Below are 15,885 nucleotides of genomic sequence, written 5' to 3'. Positions count from 1 at the left end.
AAAGGAAAATGATGTTTCCAATTCATTCAAATGAAAAACAAATCAAAGTATAATCTCAGACAAGAAAAATATTCTACTTATGGAGATTCTAAGATTCCTGTGCCCATGGCTATAAAATAAAAACAAAACCACTAGTAGCTGTCAAGTTGATTCCCACTCATGCTGATGCCACGTGTATCAGATTAGAACTGTATTCCATAGTCTTTCGATGGTTGATTTTTGAATGTAGATTCCCATGTCTTTCTTCTGAAGTCCCTCTGCGTGGACTCGAATCTCCAACTTTTTGGTTAGCAGCCAAGTGTATTGATTGTTTGTACCACCCAGGGATTCCGGACATGGCGATAGTACCATCAAATATCACCAAACCCTACTTCTATTTCTGACTTATCAAACCAAAGAGGATCATACTGAAGATGAGATTTCGGAGTCTTTTAAAAAAGTTTTATTTGCCATTATATTTTGGCTTTTATTCCTTTCATTTCCTCAAAAACATTTTTGATAGCATTTATCTCTTCCCTTACTATTGGGCATGTTTCTATTACAAACCATGCATAAAGGAATTTCCTTGTGCATAATTTTGGTGCATACCATGATACTTAGAGGGATTTACCTTAAGATACAAAAATGAGTGAACAAAATTTAAGGCACACTGCATTGATTCGGCTCTTGCTCTTACCGCCGCTCTCTACTCCTTGATCTCCCTAACCACAGCAGAGGAAAGGTGGCAGACCATATGATTTGTGCTGTTTCTAAAAATTAACCCATTGTTGTAGAGTCGATTCTGACTCATAGTGACCCTATAGGACAGGCTAGAACTGCCTCATAGGGCTTTCAAGGCTGTAATCTTTACAGAAGCACATTGCCACATCTGTCTTCCATGGAACAGCTGGTGGGTTCTAAACTTTGACCTTTTGTTTAGCAGCTAAGTGCTTAACCACTGCACCACCATAGCTCCTATGTCCTGTTTCTAGTCATAGAATTGAAGTGGCAGGAGGCAAGTGGATCAGTGTTACAGCATTGAGTCTACTTGGTGGCTGGTCTGACTCTGATATTGCAGGAAGGTTCTAGTAAATTGGATCTTAACTTGTTTCTTTTGACCACATTCTTTTCTCTGATTTCCACAAAGGCATTCCTTTCCTGAGACTTATGTTTTACAGGACCTGAGTTTTCTCTTCCTTTCATAAATATGCAACATGCTGAAATCTTACTCTAAATTCCTGGAAACAAGAATTTTGCTGCTTGCTACTGGACAATGTTACTTTATCTTAGCTCAAGTTCTTGGGCATTCCCAGGCAATTTGCCTCACTCCGTTGAAGTACCACATTCTAAGCTCTGAATCTCAGTGGTCTGGCCTGTCCCACTCCCGGACGAGTCTGAGTCTGATTCTCGCACCATCAAGTTTGCAGCAACAGTGGAGTTGTTCCTACTACCTCTGAGCCCTGTTGTTCAGCCATTCTCAGTAACCCAGGGAAAACTTACACTCTTGTATATTAACAGAGCATTGATGATCCTGATTATTTGACTCACTGAACTTGCATTAAAACTTCGTAAAATTCAAAGGCATGCTTAAGTAATTTGAAGTTCAATCAAATCAACAGGATGATTGTGAAGAGAAAGGGGATTTAATGACACCTTTGATGATAGAAACCAAGTAGTTTTACCTGGAGTCAAATCTGACTTGATTCTGTTTTTTGCTTCATTCCAATTCAGGCTACAATGGTCAAAAAACAAAACAACACCATTGCTGACCACAGGGTTTCCAAGGCGTAAATCTTCGCAGATGCAGACCGCCATATCTTTCTCCTGTGGGGCATCTGGTGGATTTGAACCGCCAACCTCCCCGTTAGCAGCCAAGCACTTAACTACTGCACCTCCAGGGCTCCTACAAAGATACCTATCCATAATCCTTGTGTTAGTTATCTAGTGATGCTATAACAGCAATACCACAAGTGGATGGCCTTTAATAAAGAAAAATTTATTCTCTCACAGTCTACTAGGTTTGAATTCAGGACACCAGCTCCAGGGGAAGGCTTTCCCTCTTTGTCTGCTCTGGGGGAAGGTCCTTGTCATCAATCTTCCCCTGGTCTAGGAGCTTCTCAGTGTAGGGATCCTGGGTCCAAAGGAGGCACTTTACTCCTGGCACTACTTTCTTGGTGGTATGAGGTCCCCCTGTCTCTTCACTTGCTTATTTCTTTTATATCTCAAAAGAGATGAACTCAAGGTACAACCTAATCTTATGGATTGAATCCACACTCATTAATTTAACTGCCTCTAATCCAGCCTCATTAATATCCCAGAGGTAGAATTTACAGCACATAGGAAAATCACATCAGATGACAAAATGGTGGACAATCACACAATACTGGTGATCATGGCCTAGCCAAATTGATACATATTTTGGGGGGTCACAATTCAACCCATAGCAATCCTTGATTACAGTGTTTCAGCTGGCAATGTAGTTTCTAATTCAACAATACCAGACTTTCTTACAATACACGTTTTCTATACTCCGAGAGTCTTAAAGTAGATAAATTTCAAAGTACTAAGTTCAAAGGCAGTGAACCAGGACAGCATCTACAAAAAATACAAGACTATGTATCAACACCCAGATGCAGAAGAGCCCACTTCTCATCTCTTTGGCATCTAACACTTGTGGCATTCATCCTTTTCCTTCTACCCAATTCTCCCTGGGCTGGAAAGCTGCAATTTAGGAATCAATGGAGAATATGGTCTAGATCAACCAGAAGAGGGGTTAATATTTCTGCCTGCTGCTCCCTCTGCTCAGAGTCTTTCATAGGGAGAAATGTAATCATAACAATGTGGAAATCAGATACCCTGTACTTTTTCTTCAAGATAACTAGGGACAAAGAAAGGGACAAAACTGGAGAAAATGAAAAATATTTTAAAGAAGTAGAAAAGAAAGGGGTTTCCAAGGCATAAAGACAACTGAATTTTTAGGAGAGAACTGAGTTAAATAAATTAGCTGAACTCATATTCCCAGATACCAAATAGTCTATTTATTATAATACATGCAATTCAACAAGTATTTATTGAGAATCTATTAGTATGCCTTCTCTGAGTATTAGCTATTCAGAGTCAGAGAAGAGATGTAACACCCAAACCCTGCATTCAAGGATTTCTTCATATTATTGGCAATGAAATATCCTCTACTATCTTCCATAGCTGATCGGAAGCATTAGATTTATGTACAAAATTGTAAGTAGGTACACGTATGAATTTAGTCGTACTGCATGCTGGTTCAAAGAGTATTTTTAATGCAGTGGGGTTCCCTGACATGCTCAGGGCAGTGAGAGAATCAGATCTTGAATTACGCTCAGTTTCTGTTTTTTTTTAAATTTTTTTATTATCTCGTGTTTTCCTCCTATACTTGAGTGTCTCATACCTCAGAGAAGCAAACCAAGGGAAGACTACTTGTTGCTTCCCTAGCTGTTGTGTTTCACATTTCATGACATTAATGAAAGAGGATTCATCCAATTTCATGTGTCCCTGAGATCCCTCAGGACCTCTGATTATTCTAAATGATGGAAGACATTGTCCAGATAAGAAATCCAGCATCATTTCTTGGTATGTTTCAAAATCTGGAAAGCCTTCAATTTTCAAATGAGGAAAATTAGATTACAGTGAATACATACTATCTCTGCCTAACCTTGCTCCCTAATCATGAGTAAAAAGGAAATTATCTGAAGAATTGTTTAGTACAGTCTTATCAAGTTACCATAATCAAATCATCATTTCCATCCCACAGCAAAATGTGATGAAATTACGAGGCCAAGCCATTAAGTACTTCAAAGATTGCTTTTAATTATAAACAGTTTAATATATGTTTATAAAAATTGGCCTTAGGCCAGCATTTGATGGGAGTTTTTGTGATGGTCTTGCCATCCTTGGGTACTGTGGTAACATTTCATGAGTCTCTTATGGTTAGGCATTGTCTTATTTTCTGATTCCAGATTCTTAGATCATATTTTCACACTCTTTAATACTGTGAGAATTAGAAATATCTCTGTATTTTCGAGGAGAATTTTATGTGTGTGTTGGGGGACGGAGGAAGAGGAGGCACGATGTTGAGGGAGTGGGTGCTGAGATTATAAAGGGAGGAGGATGTCCCAGCCAGAAACCCACAGAGCAACTTGCAATGGCACACAGTACGTTTTTGGGATGGTAAAGTATGAAGACCATCTTTCATTCTTTGAAAATATTTTTCACTTACATGACAATGCATGCTTTTTTGTAGTAGATCTTGAAGCAAACGACTTCATCAAAGCGGGACTTCTAAATAGTAATGTAGGTAGAAAATCAGGTAAATTATTCATGTGGATGACTTATTCTTGACTAACTTATAAAGTCTATTCTCCTACCCCACACCAACTGAAGAGATGACTATTAAACTTTTAAAATTTCATAAATAAATGGCCAAGCCAAAAGAGGCATATGACAGAACAAGCAAAACTAGCTATAGCTAAATATTGCGATTGCATCTATCATTTCTCCAAGGACCATCAAATTCAAACATGAGACTATCTCATCACAGTGAACTTAATAACATGAGGCTTCTTGGGAAACATGAAAATAATCAGCATCAAGTAGGAAAAAATTCACATATGTGTGAAGACAAGCAAATCAAAATAGATAGAAAACAGCATCAGCACGGAGTTTAAACTACCTTCAGAAATCTGCAACCAGATTAAGTTCCTCAGGGATTTTAGGTGTTTCAGTAATGGCCTCTAGCTTTTCAGCTGAAATTTATTTCATAAACTGATAAGCATATGATACACATTTCTTGACTTATTCCCAAAATTCAGAACAAAAATAAAAAAAAACTTGAACAAACATAGTGACCATCATTTTCCCCTTATGAAAAACACGTTTACCACTCAGTCCAATTTGGGATGTTGTCTTTTTGTTGATCATTATTTTAGACTACCGATCTCAGGGAGGTTAAACAACAACCTTCTTGCTAAATTGCTATCATCCTAACTATGCCTTTCTACCCACACTGTCCTTTCTGTTCATTCTGAAGCAAGCAAAAAAAAAAAAAAAGTCCAAAGTGGTCAAGATAAGAAATCAATGCAAGCAGAAACAGAAAAACCAAACTTCCTGTGGTGGAGTGGATTTTGACTCATAGCAACACTATAGGACAGAATAGAATTGCCCCATTGGGTTTCCAAGTCTGTAAGTCTTTACAGAAGCAGACTGCCACATCTTTCTCTAGAGGAGCAGCTGGTGGGTTGGAACCTCCGACCTTTTGGTTAGCAGGTGAGCATGTTAATCACTGTGCCACTAGAGCTCCTTAACGCAAGTAGAAATTCATATTTTATTAATAGTAATTATTCTAACAACAACCACATTGATTGATTATGCCCAATATTTTCTTCTTTAACCAATTTTGCAACTCCCAAGAACCTGTTAAAAACCCGTTACCATCCAGTCGATTCCGACTGATAGTGGCTCTATGGGACAGAGTAGAGCTGCCCCACAGGGTTTCCAAGGCTGTAATCTTTATGCAAGTAGACTGCCACATCTTTTCCTGTGGAGTGGCTGGTGGGTTTGAATCACTCATCTTTCGGTTAGCAGCCAAGTACTTAACCACTGTGCCACCAGGGCTCCTTTTTCAAGAACAGAAGGATAATATTGTATAGTAACTCAATCAGTTGATGATTTATTGGTTATACTATTTTGTAGGTATTAAGACTAAAAGCCACTTATTGCAAATCAAACTATTTAGAAAGTGCTTCCAGCCATGCTTCCAATGTTCACCTGCTGGTATTTGGGTCCCAGCTACGTAATATGTTCTCTGTGTTACCTTGGGAAGTTCCATAATCTATAATCTCTCCAGTGGGAACTCCTGGGGTCAGGTAATTAGTGGAGTTTTGTACTGAGACCAACTCAGTGAGCCCGTTGTGTCCTAGAAACCATCCTATTGATATTTTCCAGTTCCTGAATGTAGATTTGTAAAAGGTACAGTCAGCAACTCACCCATGTTGACGCATGGAATAAGGATATTATATTGAGAGGGGCCAAGTTAGAAGCTCCTGGAGATGCCCACACTATCAAAGCTGCATATCTGGAAAAGCCTGAGAGATCGGTGTCACCATAAAAGATCTGAAACATGCAGAGTTGGTGATTTTTATCACATTCATTTTAGTCTCACATTCCAAATGTGGAATATGGAGGAGTATATCGATCTTGAAGAATTACAGGTGATTAAACTAAATTAAGTGGTGATTCCAATCGAAGCTACTATTCTAGACATGAGTCTATACTAGAGGAAATCAATATATTCCATGGCACCTACAACTATTGTCCTAAAGGCCATTTTTTCTTTGTTACCTACCTCAGTAATCAAAGACTACCGTGAACAGTTAGTTTTCACCTGGCAGGCATGGTAGTACCTTTCCCCATTTTACATCCAGGGTACATCAATTCTTAAACTTTGTGCCATAATTTAATATGTAGAGAATTTGATTGTCTTACATCCCATAGGACATCATTGTCATTTGCCATAATGATGGCATTATGCTGATTGGATCTGGAATGCAAAGGGCAGCGATCCTAGATCTGATAGTAAGGCACAGGTATCCTAGTGCATAGAAAATAAATCCCATGAGACTTCAAGGGTCACCTACTTAAGTAAAATTTCTGAAGGCTCAGGGATCTAGGGCATGTTGTGATATGTCCCCCAAATGAAAGACAAACTGCTGACTGGTAAGAAATACGCACCCTTATCACACTTCTTTGGATTACAAAAGAAATATATTCAGGCTTCATTCTATTCATTAAGTAACATAAGCCTCCAGGCAAAGTTTTGTAACGAAGCAATGCTTTCTTATACAGATAAATGCTCCACTTCCTAAAAAGAGCTCTTCCTTTGCTATGGGCCTTGTTGGAGACCAAATGCCTGATTTGGTAGATAGAGATTCTGTGCCTAGCACAGACCCTAACATACAATAGGCAATCAATAATTATTAGTTGCGTAAAAGAATGAGTGACCAAATGAATGACCATGGGCAACAAATGATCATGCATCTTAAACCTCCATTAATGAACAATATCGTCTTGTTTCAACAAGACATGCAGTCAAGCAAATTCAGCAACACTTTGTTGTCAAGTAAATCATATAATATCAGGCATGAGCAATTCCTGAAGAAGTAAGTAAGGTGCAGGAGCAACTGGTTCATATTCCAACACCATCTTTTTCCTATTGCCCCTTCATCATTCTCTCAATCCTCACCTCATGGGGGAGTTCCCTATCATCAATGGAGTCAGGAAGGAAAAATAAACAAACAAAAAAACTGGGTTACATGTACTTCCGTATGTGCTAATATCAGGTAGAAGTGGATTGCTCTTGCATAAGGTCTCCAGCCGAAGGTGGACTTGAAGGGAAATCCTGTCAGTGGGGGTTGAACTTCCAGTGGCCTCTGGTTGCTCACTTTGCTTGGAAGGATTAGTGCTGGAGGAAGAGATCTATACTCATTTGGTGAGCAGAGTCAATGTTTTGACATGATGGAGGACTGATGACAAAGAAGTCTAAGGAAGGTATATGCCGATGGGTCTCTCAGAACGTCTAATGTGATCCTTGCTTAAATAGCTTTAGTTAGGTGGACAAAATGGCTTCCTTTGTTAATGTCAGTCAACCTCTTACCCTGGCTACATCTTTAACAGACTCATGAAAAAAAAAAGTAGCCAGGATGTCACAATAGAGGTTACGCATTGGCTCAACACTCACCAAGGCCCCTCTGACTATTGCCACTGCTGAGCATGCATTTCCTAGCAGTATACGCTAATGGAAGGAGAAGGCTAATGGCATCACAATGGCTAAATGCTAGGCTGCTAATCAAAATGTTGGCTGTTCAAACCCACTAGTGGTTCATGGGAGAAAAGACCTGGTGACCTGCTCCCATCAAGATTAAAAATGAACAAACAACAACAACAACAAAATCAAACCCATTGCTGTCAAGTCCACTCTGATTCACAGTGGCCCTACAGACCAAGGAGCCGCCATGGTGTATTCTAATGGCCAACCTTTGGGTTAGCAGCCAAGCTCGTAGCCACTGTGCCACCAGGGCTCCTCCAAGAAGATTACAGCCTGGGAAACCTGATGGGGGAGTTCTACTCTGTCCAGTAGGGAAACTTTGAGTTAGAATTGACTCGTGGGCACAAAACTACAACCGAGGCTAATGATGAGTGGGGGAGGAAATCTGGTAGAAGGTTACAATCTTGTACCTCAGAAGGGAGGCCATTTTTTCTTCCCTGGAACAGGTTTTGATACGGTATAAAATTTTGCTTCATTTGACTTCCGTATTTCTTCAGGTAACTTCCTCAATGGACTTAGTAATGACTTCTTCAAGTCCTGGTATCCCGAACAATGTAATGGGAGAAGGGGCTCATTTTAAGAAAAAATAAAGCAATGGGTAAGTTCAATGAGTTATTTCATGTAGTTCACAGTTTTTTCCACAAACGCCATCACATAGAAACATTTGACTTTGTAACAATAACAGAATGACCTTTTCGACACTGAGATGTGCCGTGAGACACATCTAACAGGTTGTGAATTATGCTCCAAACCACTGACCAGTATATGAAGCTATTTCTCTCGTAGAAAGATTACAAAGGCCCAAAAATCAAAAAGTGAAAGTGGGAGGGCCATCTCATAATTAGAACCTTTTCATGACTGGTGGATATTCTCCAGCTCTCAGGTTCATTGGGAAGCTGCTTTCCCACTGACGGTGCATGCTGCTGCAAGGCAGGGGCCTTTATGACTATTTAAAACTGGAGAAATAGGCATGTGCTGCAATCACAGTTTCTACAGGGTGTTGTATGAGGTGTGTGCATTTTTGGTAGGAAAAATATAAATTTTGAAAAAAAATTTGGGGACACATATGTCCCAGTGGACTTGGAGGAGGGATCCTGCAGATAAAATTGGTAGGACAATGTTTGTCCCTCTGGACTCTAACGGTAGACTTGTGGGAGAAGGCAAGAAAAAAATCCATACTGACTACCAAAAATTCAACAATACTCAATGATTCAGCATGCTCCCATTTATGAAAACAAATGGTATCAACAAAAAATTCAAAGCAGGAAATAATTGGGTCTTGAAAGGGTTGTTAATTTGTCCAAAGACTTGCTCTCAAAATTTTTCCTTCCCATCTTGTGACTTAGGCATTTCTGGTGTCTTATACTCGAGAGAAATATTTTGTCAAGGTCACACCAATGGTCCATTCGACTGAAGGTTATGACTGTTCACTGGCCATTTTAGTTTTCCCTTGTCACTGGAACATCAAGCCCCAAAAAGACCTACGGTATTGTCTGACATGATAAAAAAACATGATAGATCCTGGAAATAGGATTGTGGGCAGGGAGGAGCTTTTCTCAAAACTGGGTGATTTTCTTGTAGTGTTGTCAAGTCCAGTAGTATTAATTAGTGGAAAACTCCATTCAAGCAGCACCAAAAAGGGCTGAAATCCTTCAAGAATATAGGTTTAAATCACCCCAGAGGTAAAGATCATCAACCAACTGGGTTGCTGGTTTAGGATGAAGGAAGAAATAGTTGGTAAAAGAAGGAAACCATAAAAATTAGCTTTGAGCTGGTAACTTGTGGCAGAAACAATGACTATAACTGCCCATATTTTCTTCCATGATATTATATATGTATCTGTATCAAGAAAACCCTGCGGGGCAGATCTACACTGTTACATGGGATCACTATGAATCAGAATCAACTCAATGACATCCAACAATGACAACAACATCTAACTCTATTTCTATATCATCTATATCTATAGAAATAGAGGTATTTGTAGAGATACAGACATAAAGATATATAGAGATACAGATATGGAGATAACTACAGAGATACAGATTGCTTTCTTGCTTTTATCTTTGTGCTGGATAGTCTCCTTCATTCCTCAGGTCTACTTCCTATTCTTCCCACAAGTTCTGCCTGCAGAGCTGATCTCTATGTACAACATCAGCTAGATTTCCTTACCCTTTGGTAAGGAACCAAGGGCTCTGGCAGGAGACGAGAAGGAGGGAGAATAAAGAGGTCAGGGTATTTATTCCCCTAGCTCTCTCCCTGCCAGGCTGTGACAGTACTGCTATTTTCCATTTAAGGACACAGCTTTGCTCAGTCAGCCCTTACTTAGAGTTACATGTCTCACAGGGTTTTAGTAAACCACTCCCTCTGCTTGTCCCTTTAGGCCCAGGCAGGGTCATGACATTATGGATTGAATCGTGTCCCCAAAAAGCCATGTTTGGAAGTAGGATTTTTCTTTGAAGATGTTATCGGTTAATAAGGTCATACTGGAGTAAAACAAAAAACCATTGCTGTTGAAGTAACCCTATAGGAGAGAGTAGAACTGCCCCATATGGTTTCCAAGGAGCAGCTGGTGGATTTGAACTGCTGATCTTTTGGTTAGCAGCCTGAGCTCTTAACCACTGTGCCACTAGGGTTCCAAGGGTAGGTGCTAACTCCTTCTAAGCAGTGTCTTATAAAGGGGTGAAAAAGAGACAGAGACTCATAGGGGGAAAACAGATGTCATGTGAAGATGAGTCTAAAATGCCCGGAGCTATCAGAAGCTGAAAGAGACAAGGAAGAATCTTCCATTGGAGTAGACAGGAAGTGCATGGCCCTACCGACACCCTGAGGTCAGAGTCCTCACCTCCACAGCCGTGAGACAATAAATTGCTGTTCTTTAAAGTCACCCGCTTTTCCAAATTTTGTCATGGAAACCCTAGGAAACTAACATATGTGCTCTCATTGTCCTAACCCTGGGGTTCTGTACTGCTCATTATTGATTTTCCTTAACCCCACCTATACCTTTTGTATGTAGAGCAGTCATTCAAACAGAACAAGGGGATACAGCACAGTTTAAAATTGGAAAAGATGTGTGGCAGGGTTGTATTTTTCACCTTACTTATTTAATCTATGTGCTGAACAAATAATCAGAGAAGCTGGGCTATATGAAGAAGAACGTGGCAACAGGATTGGAGGAAGACTCATTAACAACCTGTAGTATGCAGATGACACAACCTTGCTTGCTGAAATTGAAGAGGACTTGAAGCACTTACTCATGAAGATCAAAGACCACAGCCTTCAGTATGGATTACACCTCAACATGAAAATGGAAATTTTTGCAACAGGACCAACAAGCAACATCATGGTAAATGGCAAAGAAATTGAAGTTGTCAAGGACTGCATTTTTTTGGATCAATGATCAGTACTGAAGAAAACAGCAGTCAAGAAATCAAACGAAGATTTACATTGGGCAAATCTGCTAGAAAAGAACATTTTAAAGTGTGAAAAAGCAGAGATGTCACTTTGATGACTACGATGAACCTCACCCAAGCCATGGTATTTTCAATCATCTTATATGCATGTGAAAGCTGGACAATGAAAAAGAAAGACAAAAGAAGAAGAATTAATACATTTGAATTGTTGGCAAAGAATGTTGAATATACCATGAACTTCCAGAAGAATGAACAAATCTGTATTGGAGAAAGTATAGCCAGATTATTCCTTACGGGCAAGAATGGTGAGACTTCACCTTGCTTATTTTGAACATGTTATCAGGAGGGACCAGTCCCTGGAAGAGGACATCGTGCTTGGTAAAGTAGAGGATCAGCAAAAGAGAGGAAGTTCCTCAATGAGATGGATTGACACGGTGACTACAACGATGGGCTCAAACAGAGCAATAATTGTGAGGGTGATGCAGGACTGGGCAACATTTCATTCCATTATACATAGGGTCCCTATGAGTTGGAGCTGGCTTGATGGAACCTAACAACAACAACATTGATGGTGAATTTTAAATTTAAGCCATAGGCTACAGAACATCAAGATGGTATTCCGAATAAACTGGAGAAGGAATAAACAGCTCAGATAAAATTACAGTGACTGATGAAACTTTAGATCTCTTCCTCTTTTGGGATAAAGAGAGTGGGCTGTCATTTGTAAAAGGAATAAACCAAACCAACCAAACAAAAAACCCAAACTCATTGCCGTCCAGTAGATTACGACTCATAGCAACCCTATAGGACAGAGTAAAACTGCCCCACAGAGTTTCTGAGGAGAGCCTTGTGGATTCTAACTGCCAGTGTTTTGGTTAGCAGCTGTAGCACTTAACCACTACACCACCAGGGTTTACCTGTATAAGGAATAAATGTATTATATTAAATGGTAGTATGCTGTTTGGAGTCCCTGGGTGGCACAAAGAGTTAAGCACTCAGCTAGTAACTGGAAGTTTGGTGGTTTGAACCTACCCAGAGGCACCTTGGAAGAAGGTCTGGCAATCTGCTTCTGAAAGGTCACAGCCATTGAAAACCGTATGTAGCACAGTTGTACCCTGCAACGCCTGGTGTCACACATGGGATTACATGAGTCAAAATGGACTCGAGATGTAACTGGTTTTTTTTTTTTTTTTGTATGTTATTGTTTTGCAGTTTTTTGTATATTTTAACTTGTGCAGAAGGATGCGGAAGGATGCCGAGCATACAAAGGGGTGGACTGTGATGGGTACTGTCAATTAGCTCACTCATCAGTTACTCTAACCGCCTTTGTTTATGCTGTTCTGTATTGCAGAAATAAGAAAGCTTAATAACTACACTAGCTCCTCATTCCATAGTTACTGAGATGTGTTTTTGCAGGGCTTTGATTTGTAACTGAGTTATGTAAGAAGGGAAACAGGTTAGGGCACCCAATTTGCTGTCACAAATAGTGAGAGGTGGCAGGGCTCTGGATCCAGGGGCTCTGGTGGCAGTTCCTGATTTTGCAGTTGACTGTGTTTTTTTTATGTTTTTCTTAGGAGCCCTGGTGGTGCAGTGATTAAGAGCTTGGCTGTTAAGCAAAAGGTTGGGCAGTTTGAATCCACCAGCTGCTCCTTGGAAACCCTGTGGGGCAGTTCTGTTCTGTCCCATTGGGTTGCCATGAGTCGGAATCGACTCTGTGTCAACGGGTTTGGGTTTTTTTTTTGTTTTTTTTTCCTAATGTCTTTCTTTAGTTTTCTGAACATGCCAGAAACAATAGTAATTCGAAGGGGCACTTTAGGTGTGTGATTTGCACAACAATCCTGGTCAGTTAGCCTAAGTGTCTATGAGCCATTCTGTTTCTACAAGCTAAAACGGAATCCTTTGCTTGCAACTTAATGGCCTGACAAATTAAAAAATCATATTTTGTTTTTTTATCATAGATGATAGGTACCACCCTGTTGTTAAATTGTGTCTACTCTCAAACCTGAAGGCAAAGAGTCTTAAAACTTTGCCTACTCTCAAAATTGTTTCCTTTGAGGCATTTTCTATAAGAAACTACTTCCTAAAAATTGAAAAATAAAGCATATCAAAGGGCCATCCAGAAACTCCTTTGTCAATATCAGATAATCCAATTAATTAATTAAATGATGTTTTGCAGTTACATATGTGAGTGGCAGAAAAAAACATTCGATTTAGCTACTCTGGGTTTCAAACGCAAGCAAGGATCTGGTAGGATTCTGAGCCTACTTTCCAAGTGTTGCAGGTTGTAATTGCTGAGGGTGTTCCTGCAGCGGTCAGTAGTTCCACAGCTACGTTTATGGGGTATCATAACAAACATCTATCTCAGGCTGCCATGTGATCACACCTCTCTAAGACTGAGATAGAGTTGTTGTGATTTTCCTAATTCTCTCAATTTTCTTTCCTTTCTTTATAGAATGAGAAAGTTTATATCCCCAAGTTTGAAGTCATTCTTTCTCTTAAAAATTTTCTAGTCAGCATACGAAATGAATACAACTATATTAAAAACCTGCCTGTGTATGAAGAGGCTTAGCCAAAATTGTCCAGACTATTCAGAGTGATAACGAGTGTGTGGAGGGCTAGATATTTTCCTCTTCCCAGTTTTTGACAACGGCGTTTTAAATATATTTTTAAAACAGGTAATACATTCATTTTCTTCAAACATTAGATAGAATAAAATGGTAAACAGTGAAAATTTTCTCCATCACTCTTTCCCAGTGAGATTTAATTTTGACTTCAAGAAGCACTTCATATCTACAATGAAAGTATTTTTGTATGTGTTTACTATTCATTTAACAAAGTGATACAGAGCACTTATCACGTAACATGTACAGTTACAAGCACTTTACAAATATTACCTTATTTAATCCTCGTAACAACCTGATGTGGAACATTCGAAAATCCATAATCCCTTGTAATTGTGACCTAGGGGTCAGACATATTAGAATTCAAAATTACTTTTGATTAATGGGAGATATAACATACCCCAGTGAAGACTGGAGTAGCACACATAATTGCATGCATTAATATTTTTGCAGCAAAATTAATCAAATGAAGCTTCACAATCTGTAGGACAAAAAAAGAGTATGAATAGCTTCATGCCCACAAAGGTCAGGTTTTGGCATCAATTGGTTAGAAAAGTAACTTTTGGTTTTCAGCACTTTTTGAATTTCCAAGCTGTGAATAAGGGGTCTTGAAACTGTCAGTTGGAATTGACTTGATAGCAACTAACAACGTATCAACAACAGACCTTTATTTTACAAAAGAAATGAGGAACCTGAATCCCAGGGGTTTATGTAACAGCCAAAGTTACACAGCAAGTGTATTCATTCTCCAGGACTGCAGTAACAACACAGGCTGGGTGGCTCATAAGAACAGAAATTTATTGTTTCACGGTTCTAGAGGCTACCAGTCCAAATGTGGGGTGTTAGCAGGGCCATGTTCTCTCCAAAGGCTCTATAAAAAAAAAAAAACAAATCCATTGCCATCAAGCCAATCCCAACTCATAGCCAAGTTAGGGTTTCTAAGGAGCACCTAGAAGATTTGAACTGTCAACCTGCTGGTTAGCAGCCAAGCTCTTAGGCACTGCACCACCAGGGCTCCAAAGGCTCCATGGCAAGAGCCTTTCTTCTCTTTCCAGCTTCTGGTAGCCCCAGGCATTCCTTGGCATTACATGGCTGTCTTTCTTGTGTGCATCTCTTCTCCTGATTTATAAGGATACCACCCAATGGGATTAGGACCCACCCTACTCCAGTATGACCTCATGTTAATTTGACTGATAACATCTTCAAAGACCGAGGCCGAGTTCACAGGTACCAAAAGTTAGGATTTCAACATACCTTTTGGGGTTCACAATTCCATCCATAACTGCTAGTAAGGAGTAGATCTGAGATTTGAACCCATGAAATCTGATTTCGGCCTCTATCTGTCTGTCTGTCTGTCTGCCTGCCTGTCTGCCTGTCATCTATGTATATAAATCCAAGTGTATTTTCCCATTTTTACAAAAATTGCACCATAATATACACATTATTCTGAACCACTTTTTTAAAACTTAACTTTATATATTAAAGATAGTTCCAATTTAATCCATGAAGTATTTTATTTATGGCTGGTGGTTCAAATTTACCAGTGGCTCTGGAAGAGAAAAGACTTGAGTGATTTGTTCCTGTAAAGATTACAGCCTAGGAACCCCATGAAACAGTTCTACTCTGTCCTACAGAGTCACTATGAGTCCGAATCGACTCAACAGCACAAAATAACAACATCAATATGCCATTTGGTAATGAGCTGTAATTGATTTACCAGCCCTCTCTTGATAACCATTCAGGTTGTGTCCTAATTTTTGCATGACAGCATAGGCAGTCCCTGCTAGGAGTAAGGTCATTCTGCCTCGTTTTCTTGTGGTTGATATCATGACTTTCAGTTTCGTCTTTGCTATTCCATCGTGACAAAAAGCTGAAGTATGTAGGAGTTTTTTAATAGGCCTCTGAGGGAAAAAATTGAAGACACACCTCACTACTGAGACTAGAATAAATTACCAATGAATCAATGGTTTTGATGTAAAAAATATATACGTATACTGCAAGAAACCAGAGGAAAGTC

Source organism: Loxodonta africana, chromosome 12 (genome assembly GCF_030014295.1).
Source record: "Loxodonta africana isolate mLoxAfr1 chromosome 12, mLoxAfr1.hap2, whole genome shotgun sequence".
Classification (NCBI taxonomy): Eukaryota; Metazoa; Chordata; class Mammalia; order Proboscidea; family Elephantidae; genus Loxodonta; species Loxodonta africana.
Note: the sequence above shows the minus strand (reverse complement) of the source record.